Here is a 27,706-nt window from a genome sequence, read left to right as displayed (position 1 = left end):
ATTTTTAATTTGTTAATATAATATGAATTTTTTTCTTTGGTAAAAAAAAAATGCTATGACAAATGAAACCTTAATTTGAATTTTCCACTTGAAAAATCTTTCTTTTAGAGGTGCAGAATGTTATAATATAGCCCTGAGTTAAATTAAAATTGTTCCACTACATGTACACTGTTCTATAAGCAAGGAAAAAGAATAATGACAATTATTCATTTATATTTTTCAGTTGGACAAATCAGCTCTAGGCAACAAATAAATGTTGGCTCTATAGAAAGTCATAATCGAAATGATCTATAACAGTTCTGCCAGTGTGCACGTCAACATACTTTCTGTGTTCATGAAAGCTTCCACAATTTAATAAGAACCCAAATTAAAGTTCCCAAATAAAACATTCCCAGAATAAACAGTAACTTGATTTTGCCAAATAATTTTGACTCTGGTTTTGAATTAACTTGAGTTATTGCTAAAAGGGATATGAATCATCTAAGACAGAGGTTGTCAGTCTTTTTCTGTAAGTGGCCAGACGGTAAATATTTCAGGCTTCACAGGGCACACACTGTGTCTGTCGGAAGGTGTAGCAAACGGAGCAGCCGTAGGTAATCTAAGTGACAGTGGGCACAATGACACTTGAATTTCACATAATTTTCGTAAGTCACAAAATATTATTCTTCCTTTAATTTTTTTCAATCATATAAAAATGTAAAAACAATTCTCAAATCATCAGCAACAACAATGAAAAAAGAGGCAGTGGGCCAGATTTGGCCCAAGGACTGGAGTTTGTTGACCCTTATCTAGGAAGTTACGTTAATTATCTTATGAGCATATGATAAACATTATGTGGATGATTATGATGACAAAGAAAATGGTAAACTGATGGTGACAACTAAGAAAGCGATTGGTATGAACATTAGGACAGATCCAATGTATTTGCCATTTATAACACGGAGGTCAAATTTCCCAACGTCACACTATGATCCCTTTGATAGAAATTTCTTACTTTTTTATTATGGCATTTTAATTCTTCACAGTGGTCAACACTCCTATTTTCATATCAAGTATAAATGGATGTCATCATTCATAATTATCATCATTGGCTGGTCAAGATTTTGCAACAGTAAGTATTCTACATTTGTCATATTTGTTCCACAGGTTCTCAGTTATATTGTTTCCATTTGATGAATTCTTTTCCACTGAAAGTCGAATACAGTTTGCTAGTGAACATAATTAATTTAATTTTCTAGGCTACCATTGTCTCTAAAATGCATACTGTAAGGCGGAACTGTTGGTATCTACCTGTGATCGTACCTGAAATTCTCCCAAGTAATAACAACCTTCCCCACCTTAATTCAAAAGCCACTGAACTAAAAACTAAGTGAGAATTTGGTGTTGCATGTTTAGCTACACCATTCTTCAGCTGCTGTACTCTACTGGTAGCTGATTCGAGCTGCAAAAGTCACTGGTAAGGAAATGGTCTTGATCATGGGATGAACATTTAGGTCATTTTGCACTATCAGCCTACCAGTTTTGAGGCTATGAAGAAAGATGCAGAATTTTTTGTCCCTCCCTACTCCCCACCCAGGGACTGGGGAAGCTGGACTTCAGCTCACGTGAAACTCGAAGCGATGTCTGTAGTTGGCATAAAATGGAGCTGATCTGGCTGCCTAAGGCAAAATAGTCCTCCCAAACCAACTGCTCCAATGTCGGAGTCTCTAACCATCCCGTTTGGCTTCACACTGGCCCTTTCTAATGGAGGGAAGCATTAATGGACATGCATTAAACACCAATGCCCCTAAAAAAACAGTTTGGGGTGTGGAGGGGAGAAATGGGAGGAAGCCCAGATGGTATTTAGAAGAATATATGTGCCCTTGAGACCCTTTGTCTCATCCATGTTATGAGACCCATGTCTCATCGTGTTATTCATCCTGTGCTGTTAGCTGCTTGGCAGTGAGGAACAGATGGTCTAGGACCAAGAAGTCTACTTTGACCATTAACAATCTCAGCTCCATCTGTAGAAAACTCCACCCATTAGACCAGAAGATTTTCACTTTTCACTTCACTACAGGATGACCTGGGAGGCATTTTCAAACGGTGCTCTCACAGGATCGTAGGATAAAATGCATAGTGAGCTCTGATGCTAACTGGAGGCTCCTGCGTTCCTCAGGTGTGCTGGTAAACAAGAATTTCTTACGAGAGCTTATCATCCAATGATCCCAGGTAGACTCACAAAGTGTCCACTAAAACTTGTCTGTTACCAACGAAAGGGAAGATACTGTAGTGAAAATTACAATATCCTAGAAATATTCTCTTGAATTGATATATAAGATGATGAGTGACATATTCCAAATGTCAAAATGTATTGGACAATTGCATTCATGCTTTCAATTTAAACCCTATGTGCCAGAGAATCTACTAGGCATTTTGAAAAAGATTATCTCTAATCTTTCCCAAATACAGAAATATAACATATATACCCAATGCTTAGGAATACTTGACAGGAAGCCACATGTGATTGAAAACATTTTAGTAAATCATAGTTAGACTGTGAGGATTTTTTCAAGTGTAATTGTGAGTGAGGGATATAATAAAATCATTATAATATGGATTTGGTATTTAAAAAAAACAGTTTTTAGATGTGATCTTAGAATTCCATATACATTTTTAGATATATACATTTAATTGAGTATGATTATGGAAAGAAGACGACTTTAAAATCAAGTTTCAATAGGATCATTTTTTTCTCTTACTCTATTATTAGTGATAAAGACAGAAAATACGGGATTCCTCCATTTTGTTTTGATAGCGGACTGTGCGCACAAATTACCAGCAAATTTATCCACAAATTTATCCCACTGTGCACGAGTGAAATGACCTTACAACGGATGCGATTCTGCACATTTGTCTATGCTGGACCTCACTCCTGAATGTCACCACTCCAACCTGCTATTTACTTTACATGGCAGTTATGAGAGATGATTCATCTCCCTTGTATGAACACATTTTTTATTTTAGCCATCAATAACCATGACAATAATAATACACTGTAAGACTGATAATGATGAAGTTGTTGTTGCTTTTTTTTCCCCAAGCAGCTTGGTATAATTGATAGTAAAAAAAAAAAAAAAAAAAAAATCAATAAAACTGTGAACTCTTGCCTTGACTAAGCAATTGATGACATAGAGATGTTTAGAGTAATTTGGTTAAAATATAGACAGCTCAACTAATTATGAATGATTCTTCATAGACCAGACTTACCAAAAAAGTTATTCATTGTGTGTACATATACACACATGCACCCACACACATACCTTATATTTATGGATTTCTCTAGCTATATATAGAAACATAAAACTTAATGGAAGGGAAAAAAAATGAAAGGAAGTATAACGACTCACATGGGTCAAAATCTTGGGTAAAGAAGGTAGGAAAATGTTAGAAGAGATAATTACCAACCAAACAATGGACAATCATGGGCTGGTAAATCATAAGAAATAAAAGCTAATTGGTTAAATTTGCCGTCTCCTACTTATCATTGAACTTCTTGGTGGTGACTAGGAAGTCCCATCTCCTTTCTTGAAGGTATAAAATGACTTCTGGAATTGGACTGATTAAAATTTTTAGGTCACACGTCACACTATCATAACTATCATAACTATCATAACCTTAATAGATCCAACTTAGGAGAAATTAAATTACAAATAATATATATTTAAAAGGTATAAAATTAATTCTGTGTTAACAGTGGGAAATTATCCAATTGTGGTCTATTAAATTCAACATAGATATATCTAAGTGACTAGATTAGTACAAATAAAGGGAATTAGGGACAATATTTAGAAATTTTATTAGCAATTTAAAAACAATAGAATGGTGAGTGAAAAGTGTCATGTGTTAAAAGGAACGAGTGTGGCATATTTAATTGCTAAATTACCTTTAGTCTTAGTTTTGGGATACTTTTTTGATCCTGGAATTAATTACACTAGGTTTTTTAAAATCTATAGATGGAGATTTTATTGTTGTTGGAGGAAGGGGAGATCTGTTGGTGACTTTTGGTTTTACTGGGTTATGGTCAGAAAATATTATCTGTAAACCTCTACGATTTGAAATTTGTAAAAGTTTGTTTGGATCATTTCGTGAGTAGTTTTCACATTTTTTTATGGACTAAGAAAACAAAAAACCAAAACAACATATAGATTCTCTGTAGTCAGCAAGATGTGTTTTAAGAGTCTTTAAGACCATACAGACTCTAGAGCCAGACCAGCTGGGTTAAATCCTGCTTTAAAAATGTTCTCCGGGGGATGCCTGGGTGGTTCAGTCCCTAAGCATCAGCCTATGGCTCAGGTCATGATCCCAGGGCTCCCTGTTCAGTGGGAAGCCTGCTTCTCCCTCTCCCACTCTTCCTGCTTGTGTTCCCTCTCTCACTGTGTCTCTGTCAAAAAAGTAAGTAAGTAAGTAAATAAATAAATAAATAAAATATTTTAAAAAAATAAAAATAAAAAAATAAATGAAACTCCTCTCTGCCAGGGAGCCCAAGCAAGCTACCTGTTGGTGCCTCAGTTTCCTCATCTGTAAAAGGCTGTTATGAGAACTACAGGAATTAATACATACAACTCTGGAACAGTACCTGGCACACAGAAGCAGGAGTCATTAAATATCTAACAGTTTAGCCTTCTGCTATCTATTCACATGCATATACACATAAGTATCTGCTGATTGTATTATTCAGATCCTTGTTTGTTTTCACTCTAATTATAATGCTTTCAGAATTTTGCAAATCAATTCTCCATTATCATTTGGTTTTATCCAAATGTATTTCTAGGAGTTTTTGTATTATGTAGTCACAGCTACCTTTCAGGGTACAAAAAAGTTTTATAATTCTTCATTTGCCTATGAACACAAAGTTTCCTATTTCCTTCTACAATACTATTGTTCTGATTAATGAGTAGAGCCTGAAATCCCACTTTAGATGTATCAGTAAGGCAACCCCAACTTTTGTTTTTAGTCTACGTTTATGAGGCACATCTTATTTATGATTATATTTCCAAATATTAAAAAAAATATATTTTAGACGTCTTCTTTGTAAGCAGTTGGATTTTGACTTTCATCCCAGCCTGAAAGTCTTGGCTCTCTACTGGAACCTTAACCCTCCCAGTTACTGTTACACGGATGACTTAATTCCATTCCTTCCTTGCAAACTACTAACTGATATTATACCTGGCTTAGTTATCTTTTTCTTTCCTCATTTTCCTCATTCTTACATCTGCCGGCTTAATCAACTTTCTTCTAAGTCATTTTGTATTCTTCATTCACCTCCCCCAGGAAATGAGAATTCTGCCAGGCGACTCTCGAGGTGGTGGACTTTAAGTGGTTAAACTGTATTTCAGATATTTAAGAGTTGCCGGTTGAAGATTTTTACATCAGAGAATGAAACGAAAAGAAACATTTAAAAATTTTTTTTCACGTTAGGAGTGTCATTTTTAACAATGGAAAAAACTGTTATTCTTTTTTTTAATGTTTTTTCCTAAAAATAGAAATTTGGTAGAAGCACAGTAGGTTTGTGGCAGGGGAGGCTTCTTTAGAAGTGGAGCTCCAGGGAGTGGTGAATATTTTTTTTAAAACCACTAAAATCCAGAGGAAACAGAACCACGTGTCCGTAAACGCACTCTCTCTGAGACCACAGCTAGGTGCTGGCTTCTAGTCACCTTCTCAGACTAATGACATCCGAGGACAGAAGGCTTTCTGTGGAATATTTACAAGGCTGCACTTAGCTCAAAGTTGGGCCTACAAAAATTGTTGTGGCTCTTTTACTTATTAATCTATTCTGTTTTACAGAGTGCAGTTATCCAGTAAACATAACATTTCAGCACAGCTTCAAAAGCTAATTAGTACAGGCCCTTCTGAAAACCTCACCCATTTTGATTCTTCCAATCAATCTGTGTCTGTGGCTCTGCTCAAAGTTCCCAGGCTGAGGAAATGGAAACCGTTCCAGAAATTCATAAACGACTCTGATCTGCGTTCCCTCTTCACATTATCTGTAGACTGTGTGATTTTCAAATTAAATACATTTAAAAAGTTAAGTCCATTGTGGTTAGAGATCCTTGTTAAGCTAGGGAGTCTCTTCCTGCCCTCCCTCAAAAGATGTACAAAATCTTTAAAATGTCCTCATACTGGTGGGCCTTCTGTTCTTTCTCCACTCTGTGTCCCCACAGGAGCTCATTGGGAGGTAAATGAATGCAAAAGATTCTCACTAGGCATTTTTATTCAAGTCCATCTCTCACCACATTCTGGAGAACACTAGAGAAGTAAGCTGGGGAGCGGTAGTAAAAACAGTAGCAAGCTGTCAGTGGTGCAGTTTGTCATTGTTCCACAGACAAAAGGCAGACTGTCACAATAAACAGCATTTATTCCTTTCATATTTGCGGCTGAGGGCTGGAGAAGGGGCGGTGTCACTGGTCGTAATTGTAGAACACATAAATAATAATGGTAGCTTGCAAATCATAGATCAAAGGAAACAGAGGGAGTTGGCAGGGATGAAGGCAGGAAGACAGATATTCCAGCCCAAGCTAATTTACTACCCTTTTAAAAAAATATGTTCTCTTTCCCACCCGTAGAAGTGGAATGATTCTGTTTGCCTCTGCTGCTGTAGGTGAGGAAGATGAAACTTCCAAACCCTAGGTCGTATGAATTATTTTAGGTACATAAGTGCGTGGAGATGATTTTTCCTTCGAGGGGTGATCAATTCACAGTCATTACTTTCACTAACGAGCTGTAAGTGGTATAACCTTTTTGCTTACTCTGAGCGTTCCTGTGCTGAGCATACCGGCTTGTTAAAGCCTAGAGCGAGGCACTCTTGGGGGCTCTCCGATCATACTTCTCAGAGAGAAAGCCGGATCTTCGGATCTGGGAATTCCTAGCTGATGTGACAGCTGGCCTAATCGACCTCATCAGAGGTAAGACACCTAGCACCCTGAAGACTGCAGCCTTGAATCACACCTTCTCTATTGGACTCCCCTAAACATGAAAAATATGACAGAGTGCAAGGCTAAAATTGAGCCTGTGTCTGACAGAGAGACCGTGGGTAACCTTCTCCTTCCCTTCAACCTATGGAAACCCAATGGGCAAATTCCCGTAGGATGATCGAGGCTGAGAAACTCTCCCCATGTTATTACAATGTTGAAAGGTTTCTCATTTATTGCTGGTGAAAGTGTCTATTGTGGCTTCTAATAAAAACCTGTGAAGCCACACGGGTGTAAAGCAATTTTTTTTCCCAACTTTTCAAGAAACCGGTGGCAACGCTAAGTTCACTGTTTTTGGTGTGAAGTATTTCACCCTATTTGTGATGGCAGGTTTACATCTGTGCTGCGACCTATTCTTACAACAACATAATTGGAACTAGACTTCACACATGGACAGGCTTTCTCTTTGTGGATTGCATGCCAGGGCTCCGAACACAGAACGTGATAAACTACATGTGAATTACATATCAGGAGAGGACTGTGAGCATGTCCACATGGGTGGTGTGATGGTCAGTTAGCACTTTTCTAAAAGAAGGTAGGCTTCTTTAACAGAGTAAGTAGACAATACCCAGAGCAGAGAGAGAGATTGAGAGAGAGAAGGCAGTCAGGATGATAACTGCGGGAGGCCCTTGACAGGGACAAGAACGTGGAGTTCACTGGGAAGACATCTTGGCCATCAGCATTTGAATCGTCAGGTTGCAAACTTTGCTGGTGGTTAGCCCCAACATTTGCTTTTGCACAGAAGTTTTGACAGTTGCCTTGCTCACAGCAAACTGCCACTGTGGTTCGTTCTGCTCCAATGCCACTTGACTGTCACAGGCTGTCATGAGGCAAGAAAGCTTTCAACCTAACCTCGTCCGACAGGGTTTCATCATTCCTATTACCCTGTTGCCTGCGCGGGCCACCTTGACGCACACAGCGTGCAATCCTACCCTCCCCAGGCACTCGCTTCACAGGTGTCCACTGGGTTTTTAGCAACAGAGTGGCAAACTACGTTATTTTGATAAAATAAAAATCAGAGAAATTAATTTTTTTTTGCTAAAGCAATAGGCTGAGATGGATCCATTAGGAACCAAGCCAAGATGGAAAAAGAAGGCTGCTTTGTCCTCCCTCTTCCAACTGTGACTGCTTGTCTCCTTATTTGTGCTGCGGAGAAGGAGAGCAGGAACACCTCTATTCCACGAGGACAACGCCTCAGAAGAAAAGCGGTGACTTCTTGATTACAGAGAGCGTTTGGGAAAAGACATTAGCAGTTTTGCCCCGACTCACCCTTTGTCTGGGCTAACCTCACCTCCACGGACTTGCTTTTCTGGTCTGTGAGATCAGGAGAGGCCCACGCTCTGGCCAGGGACCAAGTCCTTGGGCACAGAGGCGCTCACGGAGGACCGGTCAGATATTGGGCATGCCATCACCTATTTCCCAGGAAAGGTCTCTCCACTGTCGCTGATGAGGTGACAGAGACCGGGGATTACAACTGCTCTGCTATTCTGCTCATTAAGAGACGGAAATCAGGGGCAGTATTTTCCCTCCACAGGAAGAGGAATCCAAACAGCCTTGCCTTTACTAGTGGACTGGTATTGAACTCATCAAGATCCAACAAACCTGGCTTGCTATTTATCCTTACAAGGATCCACAAAAATGAGGAGGGCAGAGAGAACTTATCACTGTGGGGTTAAGTGACAGAATTCACCCAATGATGTCACTTGGCCATGTGTTCATGGATCTCTTTTGGACCACATGTTTGGGTTCAGTTTTGCTCAATTTTGGCCAATAAGTTGATTTAAGACAATAACTATAACTAACTGGTCTGATTTCTGAATGGCCACTTCAACTTCTTAAGTTCAGATTTAAACCAGCTAACACAGGGTATACTCGATTTTTTTTTAATGGGCTGACTCAGGCTTCTTAGCATTCAAGGGTATGATGGATTTATGACTAGAATAATCTGAGTTCTTTCCCTACAATTGTGCTGTATTGGAAAATATTTTTTCATTTATATTTTTTGAGTAAAAAAAGAGTAAGACTATAAAAAGGGAAACCGTTTTCATGAAATGAATACCTCCCCAAGTTTAAAATGAACACAATTAAAAAAAATAATGAACTGAATACTCTGCAAATAACTGAACTGTGAAAACTAGGTATAAGATTAGGAGGCATTTTTTTCCCCCTTTTAATTAGTATCAGCGTAAAAAGCATTAAAAAAACAACTGGTGTCTGAGATGTGTGGACGACCAAGGACATCATTACTCTACTTTACTGGCATTTTAGTGAGAGAATTGTCCAAGACACTGTCCCTGAGCTGAACTTGAAAACTGAAGCAGGAGAAACTGGGAAGTGCTCACTGGCAACCAAGAGATACCCTGGCTTGCATTTGAGAGCTGACTGTCTAAATCTAACAAAGTCCATGACCTTGATAATGCCTTTGGAAAGGCAACAACAATCAACATTAGAGAATATAGCCTGTTGGCCCATATAATTAGTATTTTAGTTTTCTGGGGGCTGCAGGCTAGATTAATGAAGGATCTTGACTAATAATGGAATACAAATGTCAGGCAAGAATCGCTATGGGACCAGTAGAAACCCCTTGGGACACCTGGGAGGCTCCAGGCAGTTGGGTGTCTGACTCTTGACCTTAGCTCAGGTCTTGAACTCAAGGTTGTGAATTTAAGCCCAGTGTGGAGCCTACTCAAACCAACCAACCAACCAACCAACCCAACAAACAAACAACAACAAAAACCAGGGTGGTTCAGTCAGTTAATCGTCCACCTTCAGCTCAGGTCATGATCCCAGGGTCCTGGGGAGTCCCACATTAGGCTCCTTGCTCAGCAGGGGATCTGCTTCTCCCTCTGCCTGCCGCTCTGCCTACCTGTGCTCACTCACTCTCTGACAAATAAATAAATAAAATTAAAAAACAAAACAAAACCCAGAAAAATAACAGAACACAACTCCTTAAAATTGTCTAGTTCTTAACTATAAATCATGACTCTGGTCCTGCTTGCCAGCCATCCATGGCCCTCCAGGGTTTGATGCTGCCTACTTTTCCAGCTTTGCTCTGACCACCTCCCAGCCACAATCCTCATGTTTTACCAGACTGGCTTAGTCCTTATGTATTAAATAAGCTTGGTGAATTCACGTGGTTACTCTTTTTTTAATGCTGTTTTCTCTTGGAATGTCCTCTCTTCACCCTTTGAAACGGTATCCATCTCCTGAAGGCAGATTTCACAATCTTTTTAATCCACAAAAATTTTTCTCATTTCTCCACCCAAGTATTTTTCTCCCTATTGATCTTTTAAAGCATGTTATCAGCACTTCAACAAAAACAGTTCACTTTGCATCAATCTTTATCTATTGTATTATAAGCAACTTGAGAAAGAAAGATTGTGTGATTTTATATGTATGTGTGTGTAATAATATATATGTAATATATAATATATATGATAATTATATATGCACACATACACATATGCAAATCACAAGAAATATACAACACAATCCGGTGAGTAATAGGCATTCAATAAATGATGAATTATTATCATCTCTTCCTTTTGGTTAAAACTAGCACAGATAACTTAAACGTTGCTTTTGTCAAATATGCTGTTGGGATTGTTGGTCTTGTTACTAGACTGAAGACTTGTGATTAATAAACTGATGTATACCTTGAAAAGGAGCTTAATATCTGCCAATGTAACTACATCTGTAAAGAGTGTTTTACAGGGAACAGACTTGGTCAGTTTTATGTGGTCGCTTCCCTTCCCCACATTGTTTCGCTACATGAACAAATCAAGCCTCAAACCCCCACATCCCATTAACTGAAGAACCTTCCCCCACATCGCCCCCTGATAGAGGAATCCCGGGCATCATTTTGATGAGCACGTACTTAACAGAGTATCTCTTCTGTACCTAGTACTGTGTGTTGGGATGATTTCCCAAGAAGTCTCAAAGCCCCCCTACCATCTGCTTGTGCAAAGTCAAAAACAAACAAAACCACAGGCAAATAAAAAATCAGCTCCTCCACCATTTCTTTTGGGACCTAAAGTATTGTCATACGCCACTTACACGGTCCGCAGTATCATTTCCGCAGAGTCTCTTTGTTGCCAGTGGTCACGGAAGATGGTGTGAGTGATCCACCAACAGTCTTAATATGAGAACAACGTTGCATGCCCAAGTACCCACTTGAACAAATGTTTTTATATCCTGAACACAGGATAAATCCATCTTTTTTTTTTTCATTTTTGTAAAACAACTGTGGGTACTATCCAAAAATAGCTGACTGTTAACTAGACAACTAGCCAGATCTATAATGCCCCACGCGGACTCGGGCTGTTGCGTCTCCATCTGTAGCACCGGCTGCCTGCCTGCTTTGAATTACGAAGAGCTGGGAGGGGAATCCAGGAGATAAGGTGTCAGTAGCATAGGTTGTCTCTGCGCTCGCTTTCATGGGGGAGAGATTTTTCTCTTTTATGCTTTGACCATGGCTAACGATAGAGGATTCCAACCAGCCTCTTCTCTTTCCATGTGTTCCTGCGTGAAGAACACCTGACCTAGAGCTCCCTGAACATTGGGGCAAATCTGATTACCTTCACATGTCCTAATGTTATTTTTGTACACAGATATTTTCATTCCCTCCTGTCCTTTGTGTCTTATTTATTTATTTATTTATTTATTTTACACTTGAAAACCTGGGGATTTTTATTTCCTTTAGACACAGTATCCCACTTATTAAGCAGAGAAATGCCTCTGCAAGATGAATCGTGATCCCATACTTCCACATCAGATGTTAGCTTTCAGCCATGAACTCTAAATCTCTATCATGTGAGTGGCAGCAGGTAAAGGTTTTAAACTCTTTCCAGATGATGGAAGAAGTCTTGTCAGTTATTAAACTGCCACTGAGCTATTTTTAGGGTCTTATTTTTTTTAGTACTTTTTTTTTTCTTGGTTATATTGTATGCCATAATTTGAAAGATAGGATTTCTTTTTTCTGTCTTAGAAGCAGGGATAGAAATTTCTAGCAACGGTTGACCTTAGTTTTTCATAATTTTGCTTTCTGTTCCATACTGGCTATGCAGCAGGGGTTTGAGAAAATAAGAGTTGGGGTATGTTGTCATAACTCTCAGGGCAAAATCTAAAATGATACCATTATAATGCGAGATAGTACGGATTCCTTTTCCTAGTTTGGTCTTGATTGGTACATACATCGCACTTTCAATCCAAATGCAGTGACAAGGAACCTCGACAACTCACGCAATGAGTGACCTTGTCAGAAATGAGGACTCACATCCTTTTCCGCTGAGCTATTATGGTGGAAGGAATCAAAGGTGGGTACAGTCTGAGGTCGTCGGTATCAGAAGTAACAGCCTATCATGAGAACGATAAGGAATGGGAATCCCAGCAGCTGCTTTCTAAGTCAAAGACCTTAGAAACAGCAACTTGGGGGAAGAAAATTGAAACAAAAAGCAGTGGAGTCGTGTTAGGAAATACGATAGGGGTCAAGGAGATGAAGTACAAAAAACATGGAAATATACCTGGTGGGAAGGGGTGGGCTCAGACACAGGCAAAAACCCTTTGATCCTGCCTCTGTGTCTTCTTTTTTTATCTGCACTTAATGGAGAGGGTAGTATTTGTTTTAGCCCCAAATAATCAAAACCCTCACCCCTACTCCAATGCACAAACAAGGGGTGATGCCTGTTCATCGAAATGGACCACAAGTAAATGTGGGTGAGAGTAAGGAATTCTCTTGCTCTGTGGCTAGAATCATGGGGCCTTTTCGTTGAACTGACTATTGGTTCTTCACGCAATGAAGTTGGTGCCCATGCCTGTTAATTCTTCACTTACTTCTGCTGTTGCACTTCTGAAAATGCGTAAGGGTTCTGGAGCAGAAAGAGGGTATGTAGCAACATGCGAGGAGAAAAGTTCCTAGAATGGTAACTGGAAGGAATGTAATAGTCTTGGATTGCTGACTGGGCAAATGAGTTTGGTTTTTTGTTTTTGTTTTTGTTTTCTTTAGAAGACCTTAGTAATGGCTAAATCTAATTTAAAAACCAACAAACAAAAAACAAACAAACAAACAAAAAAAACAAGCCCAACATTCTAACTTCAGCAGGAGACAATATGGTTCACTAGAAATAATTCTGGTTTTCAAATCATAGTCTTGGCTTAAAAGACTGGATCCATTGCTTACTTAAAGAGGAACCCTATGAACTTGTGTCTCGGTCTCTAAATAAATGCTAATGCTGCAATGTTATTGTAAACATTGATGAGACAATGATGCAGAGTCCCTAACGTTGAGCCTCTTACAAAATAAGTACTAAGAATTGATCCTAATAAACATAAAACTATAGGAAACAATTGTGATCCTCCTACTAAGTGGTATGGCCAGCAGAAACATACATTTGGTGCCTGTTTGAATAAGCTTGTAGGCCTAAATGACAACCAACTAGTGGGATGATTATATTCATAAATTATTACATCCTAAAGTATCTTAAAAAAATTAAGTCTATGTAGAAATAGATACAGCCTACGTAAAAGGACATGACAGTATAAAAATTAAAACACGTTAATTGATTACCTTTTTCTTAAAAATATATAGGTGTTCTTCACTTACCCTTGTTGCAAGTTAATGGCATAATTTTCCAGTATTGTCACCTAAAGGTAACTCTCAGGATGGCTGTTATGCTTTTTAAAAGCCACCCATTATATGAGTTGCCCAAAACTGACCCAAGTAACCTTGGAGAAGGGCTGAAAGGAAGCCGTGGTCTCCCATTTCAAGATTATAAAGTAAAATCCTTTTGAGATGGATCTCCAGAAAAGGATCAATTGAAGTCATTGAGTAGAAAAGTCAATCTTGCCTAATTCCGTTAAAACAAAAACAAACAAACAAACATAAAAAGAATGAGTTTTATTTAACCGTTGTGATAGACCTATGGACCTACTAGTGTAGCACTAGTACTACTACTACTTCAGTACTAGTACTACTACCACTTCAGTACTAGAACAACTAGTAGTTCAGTACTGAATATAAAAGTTTTTCTGGCTTTACCCACCTCTTTGATCATTTAGGCACCTAATAAGACAAGGTCCATCCTCGCCTGAAGAACTCATAATTCTATTCCCTTTCTTAGGGTTCTTCTACCCCAGCATGTCAAAAGTGTGCTCTCAAGCCACTTTCCATTACCTAAGGGCCTGTCTGTCAACCAGTAGGTATCTTGCCCACATTTCATGCTGGACATTTTCTTGTCGTATATCTATTACAACATTCCTTTCTTGTGTCTCATTTCCCTCTCTGCTTTCTGTCATGGACTAAAGCAAATATAGATAAACAATCTACTAATTTATCAAATGGGTAGATTAAGGGATTAATAACTGATAACTGGATTCTCCATCATTGCTTTGGAAGGGATTTTATTTTAATAAAAGACCGAGACACAAACACGAATCCAGAGGAGTAAATATTAAAGGTCCTGTGATAAGATATTAAGGGATATATTTTGGGCAGATGGGTGTTTCCAGAACCCTTCAAAAATACTTTATATTTGATCTGTATATTAAGCCATCTAAGGTTATTGCACTTACAGATAGAGATCGAATGTGGCGATAAAATGTGTTAAATTAAAGGAAAACCTGAGACAAAATTAATGGTCTCAGGTTGTAAAATATAACATCCATCTTGCAATACTCACAAAAGAAGTCGAACTTGTTAACCCCTCAACTATTATAAAAGTATACAATATTAGCAATAGGAGCACAAAATATAATAACTTTAAAAGGAAGTAGTCTTTTGAAACACTGCTCTACAGATGAAAAGCAAGTAGACTTTCTCTTTATTACAGTTACATACTGACCCTCAAACATTTTTTCTTTTGAATGGGTAGAAATGAATTTTCTTTTTTAAAAAAGCAGTGTTTCAAACAATGTGTTTTCTTGTGATAAGAGATCTGTTTTAATGTCTTTACAAAAGAGGACCTTCAAAATGGTATCTTAAGGGGGAAAGCCTTAGGATTACAAATCACACTGACTTTAAAAGGACCCAAAATTCTATAAAATTGCTCCACCCCTTGTCAAGTTCTTTCAGAGAAATTCATTTTTTCTTTCATGGAAAATTTATGTTAGACTTATTTGTTAGTTAACACTGCTTTGTAAAGGGAAAAAAAAAAAAAAGGCCCCCTCTTAAAATTTCTCAACACTTAGCTCCCACTATTTGTTTTCTAATCATAGGGGGAATTGTCAAATTAATGTATCATTTTCTAGGAATCATGTCTGTAAATATATTGTGTGGAGAGTAGCAAATGATGAAGCTAATTTTACTATATTGCCTTGCTATATTCCATCCCTCCTTGAAATAAATGCTTTTTTTTTAGCTTCTTAATTTAACCACATTGCAACAGATAGTCTCTAACATAGAATTTAATATATTTAATATATATTTTATTTTCCAAAATTATTTGAAAAATAATTTAGAATTCTTCTACAAAGTTCTAGATTTGAACTACAGTATAATAATTTATGCTTGGTCTATGCAGTGACACCTGGCCCTTGGCCTCTTGTCTAACAATGCACTAGACAAGAATTACTACTTCATAATTCACACCCTGTCATGTCTTATTGCTTAATTAAAGCACAACCTTCCTCTACATGACAAGCAATTGGACTGTTAACATTATAGATGATTATCCAACCCAGCATATTTTATTTTTACAACTTATTCTTTTTATGTATACATGATGCTCATTTCAGGTACACTTACTTCTGAAAATATGAAAAATCTGTTTCTTTACTAACTTTCTGGCTACCATACAAATTACCACTTGCAAAAACATGGGCAAAATATTGTATGTTAGAAATTAGTAATTTAGGTGTTGAAATAACAGTCTGATAGCTATAAAGCAAATTAATGCATGAATTTGAGGGCCTCTGAGTATAATAGTTTCTTGTCTCCATTCTATTTTTGATCTGGTAAACATTAAGAATGCTGCTTATGTGCCCTTACTTGTAAAACAAATTTAAATAAATAAATGTGTAGGCTTTATATAAGAAAACCTTAAAACTCTTCTGAAGAACTCAGAATAAGCAAATGATATAACCTAACATGCACATGAGTAAGAAAAGTGCATAGCACAAAAGTATTGATTTTTCTCAAATGTACCTATGAATTTAATAAAAATTCAATAAAAATTTAAAAATCAACAATGTTTTTAATATAGCAAAGTGATACTAAAATTTTTGGGTTAAAAATCTTCTGCCTATAGCTACCATGCGATTTTTTTGGGGGGGGGTCTTATTTATAGCAAAATTACTTCAGCATAGTCTATAGAGATTATTTTCAATTTGTCTCCTCTCATTCTCTTAAGCTAACTTCAGTTACATTTTCTCTCCCACCGTACCACCAATGCCCAACATTGCTAATCCCATCTAATCTTCATGTTCCTTGATGTGAGGATGACATTTTACAAATGGCTTCCACAGGGCTTCCAGGAAACCATCCTTTTCCGGTTCCCTCCCCCTTCACTGACTATACTTCAGAATCTTGACTTCTAAACATTGGGGTGCCGTGTCTAAGACTTTGACACTCCTTTCTGCTTCTACCCACAACTGCTCCCTCAGTGACTTCACCCAGTTTGGTGAGTTAAATCCCTTCTTTATGCTAGAAATTTCTAAAGTCCTATTCTAACCAAGACCTAAAGAACAGATTCTTGCATTAATGCTGTTCTCCTAGCATTTCCAACTGGACACTTCAAAGTAAGTGGGTCCAAAGTAAGTGGGTCCCAAACAGAACCCTACCAACTTTTTCCTGCTAAATCTTCCCCACCTTAATAAACTTTGATCCCATCCTCCTACTTGCTCAGACCAAAACCTTTGTAGTCAACTCTGACTCTTCTCAACCTCTCATTTCATAGGAAACCCATCAGAAAGTTCTGTCTGTGTTACCTCCAGAATGTTTTTGGAATGTGAAACCACACATCATCACTGCCTCCTTTTCCATCCTGGTCCGAGCCACCATCATCTTTGCGTGGATGATTCTAATAGCTTCTAATGAATGCACCTGCTGCCGCCCTTTGTCCTCTTCTGTCTATTCTCAGCACAGGATCCAGGATTGTCCTTGTAAAACATTCATCTGGTCATGCCACCTTCCTCCTCAAAATCTTCCAATACTATTCCACATCCAGAGCACAAACACACAACACGTGCGCACAGCGGCGCGCGCGCACACACACACACACACACACAGAGAACAAAAAATAATACTTGAAAAGCTTTACATCTTACATAGATTAAAAGTTAAAGTCAATTAGTAACCTCTAGCCTCTGCCTCTATGACTCTCCTGTGCTCTCCCTCTCCTGCCTACACTCCTGCTTTCCTGCTGTTAGCCCCTTCATGCCACTTGCCTCCACCAGGAGTGTCCTTTCTCAAAGCTTTGCTCAAGTTCTTCTCTGCCCAGAACTCTCCCCAGCTGCCTGCAGAGGCCTTTCCCTCATCTCCTTCCACTCTTTGCTCAAGTATCACTTTCCAATAAAACCCTTCTTATTTACAAAAGTGTCCAAGTGACACACAGGAAGTGTCCAAGCATCCTTCCTGATTTATTTTCCTTCAGAGTGCTTATCGCTATTTCTCTGTCTCTGTCTCACACACACACCCATACACACACACATTTATTCTGTTTACAGTCTATATTCCACACAAGAATGCATGACCTATGAGGGCCAGGATTTTTTTTTTTTTCCTAATCTGTTTTGCTTGCGGTTACAACATCAGCACTAAAAATAGTGCTTGGTATCTAAAAATCCATGAGTAAAAGCTTGTAGAGTGGATGCAAAAATGATATGCAGATAATTAAAGGGATATGTATTTCTGTGGAAGAAATATTAAGACATTATAACTAGCAATTGGAGGGGAGAGACTTTTATAAATGTCTCTTTTTTCCTACAGTTAGTTTTCGCTATCTAAAATTATAACACAAAACTATGTTGGCATTGACATTACAGGGTATTATAGCATATTTGTTGATTTTTTTCTTTATACTCTGACTTTTCAAAAAAATCTAACAAATTTTATTTTACATAAATCCACAAAACCTTTAAAAACGTTGCAGTTACAAACAAGTGATTCACCCAGAGACCGAACAATGGTAGAATAATGAGTTGTCCAGCTAAATGAATAGTCCCACATCTAAAGAATGCATGAATTCCAAATGAGGGACGAAGTCTAAGAAGTTTATCCACCTACTGAAGCAATAAGTATATGGTAAGTGTTCCGTTTTGAAGACAAGAGAAGAGTTTACCGAGGTTTTATTTTACTGTACATAGTACAGTAGTAGAGGGTAAACAACATGTCTCTTGGTACGTCCGTTCACGTATCAAATAATAAGAGTATGACTGGGAAGCAATAAAGCAACTGGAAACTTGGATCTCACAGTCCGTGTTCGGAAACAGAACAGAGTAAGAGCTGATTTTATTAGCTTGAGTGATAGGCTATTATATTAATGGTTCCATTCAAGGCAGGGTGGCCCTGGCTCACCATCGTGCTGACTGTGCTCCATTTCGTAATGACTTACGGTTTTCTGTCAGGCATCATCAGCACTTTGATGACCCAACATATATGAAGAAAAACGTTGATACTAATTCTGGCACATTTTACTCGTTTCAATCCAAAGGTATTGTTAATGTTAGGATTAAAGTATGTTGAGTTTTTTGCGAACTGCATTAAAAATATGGGAATTTTTAGTAGGACTATCTGCCAACTGAGGAACATATGGTTACTTTTTCTACTAATAAATATTTCTACAGATAGGAGACTAATGAAGCACACAGAGATACTGCCTTTTCATGATTATTAAAGACATAGATTCCCAAGAGAGAGGAATAGATTAAGGTTATTTCAAGCACAGCTTCATAGAAAACTACCTTAAGTACCTGACCTTGCTTAGCACATATCATATGATGAAAGAATGGGACATAAACATGTAATTACAGAAAAATCAAAATAAATACTTCGATTTTTTTAAAGTACACGCCTCACACTCATCACACCGAAATAATTTTTTAATCAGAAAACATTATATAACTTCTACTTCAATGGTCTTGATGCTTGATATTTTGGTCCTTTTAGCCGCCAAATAATAAAAGGATCTTACAGTCAAGAAGCTCTTCCATTTTTATTCAATTTCAGTCTTAGCAAGATAGTCTTGATGTTAAGAGCATTTTGTATTTTTTTTTTTTTTACGAGATTATAAGCTCAGGATTTTCTGATCTCTCTCAATTTTTCTCCACTTCAGGTTTTCTCCGAGGTAATAGTATAGCTATTTGATAGAAATGTAGCCATCTTAGGACTTTCTTTTTAAGTGGGGCTCCACATTTTTCACAATTTCAAACAGTAGGCACAACAAAGTGCACTGGAGTGGAAAGAGAGAAAGTGTGGGGCCAACATGTTCTCCTGAATGTTTTAGGAACACAAAGTCTTAGAAGAATTCTTTTTGATTTTTGGTACTAGAACACTATGGCCCCCCTAAATATTTTCTGAATCCAGTCCCGTTTCCTTTTATCACTTATTTTTTTCTACTTTTGCCGGTACCGATTTTGGGGCTATGTTTAGGTTTGGCACTTTATTTATTTCTAAAATCTACTTCAGCATTTCTGTCATTTGGATTTTCTGTCCCTTCTGTACTCACTGTTTGCTTTTCCACTTCTACTCATTCTGGTGTATCCATTTTATGCTTAATAATTTCTCAATCTAGGCTTTTCCTGGTCTTCATCTTTTTACCTTGCCATTTAAAATTTTACACAGGCCCTATTTATATTTTGTCTGAATGACACATATATTTTCAGTGACAGCTTTTGAGTAAATAATTCAATATCGTAAATTTTCTATATTATTCATATAGTCCTTGGAAATAATTAAGATGGTGAGTTTTTCATAATTGTTGAGACAGTTTAAAAAATTTGTGCATAAAAATTTAAGATGTAAGTAGAGACATTTAATATGGTATAATTGTCTTCATTTCTATCAAATAGCCCTGCCTCTTAATTTTATTTTGAACTAAAAAGCCATCTAGGTTATACCAGGTGGTTTATTAGATTTTACAAAAGTCAGAGCCTCAGAATACCTATAATAGCATACAAGAACTAGATGAACGGAAAACCTCAGAATGAAATAAACATAAAAGAAACATTTCAGTATGGTCTTTTGTAAGGCAAGGGATTAGGTGTGCTTACAATTAGGTACATTTCTGAAAACCAAACTCAAGGACTAAGACGGGGTTTGATTTCAAACAATCCCTCCATAGCATATGCATTGGTTGCTATGCAACACAATTTAATATCAACAAATGATGTGAAGTGATTTTTGCATACTGTAATTGGCTGGCGAGTTTTGCTCCTTGAAAATTGCAAAGAGAACGCGGTGATTTAAATTTAAATGGCTATGTTAAAAATGCTAATTTTTATAATTAAAAAAAAAACTACAACGCAAAACCTACATCTTAAAACTGAAGAAAAGAACTGCCTTCTGTGATAATAAATGTGCAACAGTCTGGAAAGTTTCTCTTCCACCCTTTGGGAAAGCATAGAACATATTGAAATAACTTTTTATGCTGGTCTACTCACCTAGCTTCTCTGATGAGTTGGCTGTGGAAAGCCTGTATGGAGGCAGAGCTCAATTAGTGTAATTTATGTATCCTTGGACGTCAATCATTCCTGTTGAGAGGTGGGACTCGTAAGCTCTCAGTGCATTAATTAAGAGCTCATCTCAACAGAGCCATCTTTCTACCTAAGGACCAAAAAGAAAGTTTTAATTAGATTTTTAAAAGCAAGTATGTCATATATGAAAGCAAGTGTAGTTCTTTAGCTGGTATGCAAAGCAACAACTGGAAGGGGGTATTCCAAACAATCCAAAGGGCACACATTTTCAATCACCTGCGATGTTAGGAGTAAAGGTGGGAGGGGAAGCATCCATCTCAAACCTTGGTCTTGGCCCTCAGAAATCACCTCATGGAAAGAACTAAAGTTTTGACTGTGTTGTTTTATTGCCAACATAATTATTGGACCCCTGTCTAATTATTGATGCAGAGCTGATGCTGATCGAGTGGAATTAACAACATTGAGGACAGACAGTGTTTCTCTCTGATGGCTGGCTTTTTGTTCCAGGCTGGCTTTGGACTGCATACTCAGTGGGCAATACAATGCAAGTTCAGCAAAACCGAGTGAGGGAACTTGCACAACACATCAATTTCATTGGTTCAGTGATGGAGTGAGTGTGCCGTTGTTCACGGACCTAAAAATACAGGGACTCGAGAGAGGTAAAAACTAGCAGGGCTCACTGGTGTCAGCTGCTTGAGAGAGGCTGTTCTCTTTGGAATGGCTTGTGTGAGGCCATCAAACATCCTCCTTAGGGCTCACTTGGGAAATAATAGATACATTATTGATTAAAATATTTATAAATTAAGGGAGGGAAACAAATTTTAAAAGCTAGTTCGGAATCTAGAAGGGAAATATATCTACTAATAGCTATTAACCCCTCCCTCATCATAATTAAGGTGGGGAGGTCAGGATGCATGCTTGGGAGAACAAAACCAAAGGAGTTTGCCAATGTCAAGAAAAAAATCAAATAGCAGGAACAAAAGGAAAACAACAGAACAATAGAAACACCATCATAAGTCACAGATATAACGAATACACTATCCAAACTGAAATATTCCAAAAGTTCAGCCCAGAAAAAGTAGGGATGCAAATTTCATGCTTTCAGAAAGGTTATAGACGAGGGGGGGTGGAATTGAGCCCAAGCACAAGGAGCACAAAATAAATGATGCAATAATTATAAGGCGGCTTCTAACAGGGATGACTGGCCCAAGGGGCCGACGCTTCCAAACACAAGGAAAGCTCTGCTCCCCGGCTCAATGTAAGAGAAACTGTACTCAGTGTTTTCCCATCGCTCTTGTATTTCATGTCGTTTTTCTAAGGGAGGGTGTTTAGAGAATCCAGTTAGCGTATATGCTATCAATTTACCCCCTAACTAGCGTACTTGCACGGACTGAGTAACAGTAACATACCTGACAAAAGAAACTATAGATTTTATAGGCAGACGGTTTATGCGGTATGTTTGTAAATGATAGTATATGAGGAAACCATGACTGTATAGACAATGTGTCGAAAGAATAAAGCTGGAAAATTGTAACTCATCATTTATGTTAATGTTCATAAAGCTATTTTATACTCCTCTCTCTACTCTTTCCCCTCACATATTTTCCTAGCTATTTTGCCTCATTTATTGTGCTGTATAATGTTTATCGCATAGTACATAGAGCAGTACTCCCCAGATAGAAGTTGGCAGTCTGGTTGGTTACACCAATCTTGTGCGTCTGAAAAATTTATGTAATACAACATGCTGCATTTGAGTACCGTTTTTGTGTCCTTCAATGCATCTTTTTATTTGCACTTAAGCCAGCTTATATTACTAGGCAAAATTACGTCTTTAGTATATACTAAAGGATGTCTAAATGGTAATATTCATATACATAGTTTTGTGTTTTATGACTGTGCAATTTATGTACCTCAGGACTCTGTTTTCCAAACAATGTTTAAATTCCTTTTATGACAGACTGAGGACAGAACATGTTAAAGTTAATGAATATTTAGTACAATTGTTTTCAAAGAAGAAATATATCATGATGCATTTTTTCCATGAGCTGTCAGCTTTTTTTGGCACCCTCCCCCCCAAATTAGTTACAAATAGTTTTGTGATCTGAAAGCATCCTTTAACTACACTGACCATGGTAACTTTGTTGTACCTTCCCTGTGAGTTTCAGTGGGCTGTGTTTTGTTTCTTAAGAGCCTGGAGGAAGAAACAGGCTTCAGAGCACGTAGTAAATTTTTGTGCTTTTAGCCAAATATTGGGATTTTCCTACAACTTAATTTGCAGCTTTGAAAGAACCCAACTTTATGTTGCTGGAGGTAGAAGGAAGCCTTTTCCTAAATGAAATTTCTTTGTTTTTCTATAAGCCATTTTCTCCACCTAATGGCACCTGTCGAATCAGCTAAATCAGAAGACCAGCTCCTATTGTTACTGGAACAATGGATCCATACTAGCCTTTGTGCTTTGCTCTGAAATGGCTGGCCTTGGTGCGATGACATTCCAAGGAAGAAGCCCTGGTCTGCATTTGGAGAATGGCGGCTGAAATGGAAGACCCAGGTTCATCTTCCGCCCTACCCTATTGTGAGAAATTACATCATTTTCACAGATTCTTTGTCACTTCACCATGTCATTTCCCGAAACTCTCTTATCCTCAGAGAATGATTCTGTGTTACCAACCATACACGTTTAATCTTTTCCCTTTAGCAGCCGCCATGACAGCAGCAGGACAAGAAAATACATGGCTTTGTTTCTTCTCTAAGGGTTTTGATGAGCCTCCTCTATTTCTGGCAGAGGTCACTGAAAAGTGTAATTTGATGAACTGGGGGGTTGATTAAAAAAAAAAAAAGTGAGCCCTGGAAGTGACATCATGAAGTCTCCATCTGTTTCAACTTAAATTTTAAATCATTTGCTATGTAAGAATAGCATAGCTGGATTTGTTGTTTTGTTCATTATATTTGAGTGACTATAGTCACATAAAGCTACATGGTCCAGAAAACAAAGACTTAGAGCACATTTTACTCACTGAATAGTTTTTACCAGGTGGGCCAGTAAATTCTTTTGAACATTTAGCTAATTCATTCAGTGAAATCAGTCAAACTAATATATATTAATTTGCTACATTTTCTATACTCAGGGGACTTGTATCCAAAGGCAAACTGTAATGAAACTGTCGATAAAATGACCCAGTTCTATGTTGTCTTATCACTGGTGATTAAGTGTGAAAGAACAGGTTTATTGTCTGATCTCCTCTACTTTTTCTGAGAAATTATATTAGAAGGAATAGAAATTCATTTTTGTAATGTATTGTGAGAAAAAATATGGACATTGAATATTAGATTCAAAAACACATATATCATTAAAATATAAGCTGGGACTTCCAGCAGCCTATAAAGGACAAAAACACCAACTCTGAGTTTATTTTACAATTCACATTTGCAATTATTAGGTGCATTATCAGAGATTTTCCTATTTCCATTAATGAGATTCCATATAAAAAACCTTGCAGATACAAATTCAACCAAGGAAAGCCACAGCAAGCCTTAGTGTCTTAAAATGTGTGGGTTTGGAGAATGAAACTGGGCAAGTGTTCTGCAAAATCTACTTGTTTAGATAGATTTTTCCCTAAGCCATAGAGGAGAGATGGCTGAGTGGGTTATCATTCTTTTATCTTTGACATTTTATTATTTAGCTTTAATGCTAAAATATTTTATTGTACATGAGCCTAGAGGTTTTCTGCTTTGATATGTTTATAAGACAGAATAATAAATAAATGATGATTTAGTCCACTATTGATATCAGGATTGTAGTAAGCTTCGTATTTTTTAAGCCTTTCCAATTCTGACTTAGGAAAATTAGTTTCTAGTTACTTTCTTGACATCTAAATTATTAGGGGGAGAAGAGCCCCATCCAACAGTTTCGTGGGCATTAGGTTATGTAAGTGACACCAACTAATATGTACTTGTATTGACTATTCCAAGTACCAAATTGTGTTCCTGTAACTCTTCTACAAGTTTAGTGATAGAAGGGAGTAGTAGTTAATTTACTCTACTAAGAACATACTCGAACGTGATCTTGGAATTAAAGATTAGTCTCTCATAATGAAAAGTTTGGCAGTTAGTGAAACTATTCAAACACTTTACAGGTGAAATCCCAGTGGTGAAATACAGTAAGGAAAGTCCACATTCATTTATATTCTTTAACAGTGTATTTTTTCATATATTCTCCTCTTTCTGTGTTCATGTTTATATATGGGCATATAAGCACACAATACCCATACCTGTTAATTGCATTTTTATTAACTTAAATGATTTTATTTTATTTTAAAGAAGATTGAGAGGGTGGAGAACTCTTTAATATTCAACAAATATGCACTATTTCCAAATAAGCTTGTAAATGTCATGATACTTGAAAAGCTTCACTCTTTCATTGTGGTATAATTGACGTGTAACATTATATTAGAATCAGGTGTAGAACATAATGACTCGGTGTTTGTATACAGAAAACTTCACTTTTAGTGGGCCATTTCCTTAAAATCCTGTAGAAACTAGATGCAGGGTATTTTTTAAAAGAGCTATGAGTTATTATATGCCCCATTTCTACTATCAACGGTAAAGACTTATTTCTCCTGTTTTCATATTCTCAAAAACACAAATCAAGGAAAAAAAAAAGAGACTTTTTTTCAGTGATCTAGAACATCTTGAGATAGTAGTGTCCTATTTAACCAGTTATAGTTTTGTATAAAATATGAATCACTTTGAAAATTGGTCTCCTACATTCAACACCACCCAAACAACAAGTGTGTAATTGGGGATCGATATTTGCATATGTATGTTTAATGTATATTTGCATATGTATGTTTAATGTCAAGTAGAAACCTTTAACATCTCCCTTTGTCTAAGAAATGTGTGTGAGTGGTGATGAGGTAGGGGATGTAAAGGATACTTAACTGGTTCATTCACACAGGTATTTAGACAATGAATTTTTATTTAACCCCTTCTACTTGCCCAGGACTCTTCTGTGTTCTGAGAATAAAGTAATGAGCAAACTAGATGAAGACCCTGCACTCATTGAGCTTCTCTTCCAGTAGATGTGTAGATAGAATTGTTCCTAAGACCTCAATACATTGATCCTGTCTCCTCTTTTATCTAGTCATGGCATCCTGATGCCAATATCAATTTGGTGATTTTCACTTTCCAAACACATTTGAAAACATACTTGGTGTTGAAGTCTGATTTGCCACCTGAGATGATTGAAAAAGCAATTCTAAATTACTTCTAGGCATTCTGTATAAAAGGAAATTTTCAAAGATACGTTTATGGCTTAATAATTAAATCTGGGTGAATATGCCTGCTGGGCACTTCTGCAATAATAAAATAGAATGGCAGCTTCCAAGCTGCAAACAAAGAACTTTTTCTTTCAAAGATCTGAGTCACAGCCTATTAGGGTTTAATAGATTTTACATTTTTTTTAATGTATAATGCCAGAATTTCATGGTAAGGAGTCTTGAATTATTATTCAAGTACAATCCAAAAGATTCTGAAAAACACAAAGAGTGGGAAGAAAATACTCAACAACATAACTATTTCAGAAACTCTAAGTGCCTGAAACGGTAAGATAAGATTGCTTTGATCTCAGTTTTGGAACTTCCCCTTTCCTCACCCCTCTGCCTCATAAGATACTCAAGAGACTCAGTCTTTTTCTGCCTTTTACAAACTAGTTCAGATCTGGTTACAACATCCCAATCACTACACGTGATGCCCACAAAAGGAAACGACCATCTAGGGACAGCACTGACGTTGACCCACAGACCTCAAAGTGCTTAAGTTTTATGAAAAGCTAAAAATGAAACCATAAGAGGATGCATGAATTAACTTCTCTTAAGACTCAGTGAATTCAATCACCCTTTCCTGAGAAAATGATCACAGAAAAAAGACACTAGTCTACAGAGATAAGCAACAGCTGGGGTTATGAAGATACGTAAACTTCCCAAAGCTTTCAAAGATACACTTAAATTCCCTATAGAGAAGATTCCACGAAAAACCCCATCATAAGGTCATACTTTAACACAAATAGGTTTCAGAAGATTGGAGTTAATTATACATTTATATTGATTTACATCTACCAATATTTATTTATCTATCTTCAGAAGTCAAGGAAAAATAAAGTTCTACCTTCTCTCCATGGTAATAACTATAATGGGAAGAAATTGCTTGCATAATGATTTTAATTCCAGAGGTCCGAGGACCGAAATGGGACTCACAATCATCCTCTGCATTTTCAGACCATATAAAATCACAACACTTTAGGGTACTCTCAAAACAGTTAGGCGATTCTAATTTGTGTCCATTCTCCTCCTTCATTTCCGTCTCCATAAATAATGGATAAAGCAACAATGGGTCTTGGCTGACTTTTTAATTCTAATATACAAAAATTATCTCCTGGAAATAAATTAGCGTCTATACAATAGTCTGCAAATGGTTTGAAAGTAAGTTGGTGGTTCTTAAGATGCTCCAGGTGTTCCATTTTATTTTTGAGTCCATTTATGACGACACTTATCTCTTCCCTCATCTGCATGCCTCCCTGTCCCACTCCCACCTCAAAATCCAAGTTCCTGTCACAATGAGGCAAAGATTCGTTATTTTCTGCCCCTCTTCTTGGTTTGCCATTCAGTTTTCTATTAACTGGTACTAACACATCAACAGTGCATATGCAAATGTGGTACAAATATCAAATGGAAAGCCTTTTTTTTCCCCCACAGAAACACAATTGATAACTGTGTAAATATAATAACTGTACTACTTAAGAATTACCTGATTTATAAAAAGGGTATGTGGGTAAGTAGATTTTCAAAACAATGGCTGTTTAGCCCCTTAGGAATCATTATGTTTTTATTTTATCTTTTTTCTTTTGGTTGGAAACCTGGGAAAAAATGAAGACGTCATGTACTCTTGCACTTAAGAAACTGTCATAGGAAATAAAACCATAAAACCAAAAATAACCTGAATTAAGTGAAGAGGAGGATGTCTTTAGATGCATTGGAGTGAGTGAAACTGTCCTTCTACTATAAGCTTAAGAATCC

At 37.2% G+C, this 27,706-nt stretch overlaps 1 long non-coding RNA gene across 1 annotated transcript in view; it reads right to left on the bottom strand.

Moving 5' to 3' along the window:
* The window catches only part of LOC116874855, a 548,472-nt gene that overhangs the window by 234,745 nt on the left and 286,021 nt on the right, over positions 1-27,706 (bottom strand). Inside the window, exon 2 of the long non-coding RNA XR_004384076.1 lies at positions 20,604-20,766. This is a non-coding gene — a long non-coding RNA (uncharacterized LOC116874855). The remainder of the gene's footprint in view (positions 1-20,603; positions 20,767-27,706) is intronic.

Source organism: Lontra canadensis, unplaced genomic scaffold (assembly GCF_010015895.1).
Source record: "Lontra canadensis isolate GAN:19392208 unplaced genomic scaffold, GSC_riverotter_1.0 scaffold39, whole genome shotgun sequence".
In the NCBI taxonomy this organism is placed as follows: Eukaryota; Metazoa; Chordata; class Mammalia; order Carnivora; family Mustelidae; genus Lontra; species Lontra canadensis.
Note: the sequence above shows the minus strand (reverse complement) of the source record. Positions and strands in the feature narration are given on the sequence as shown.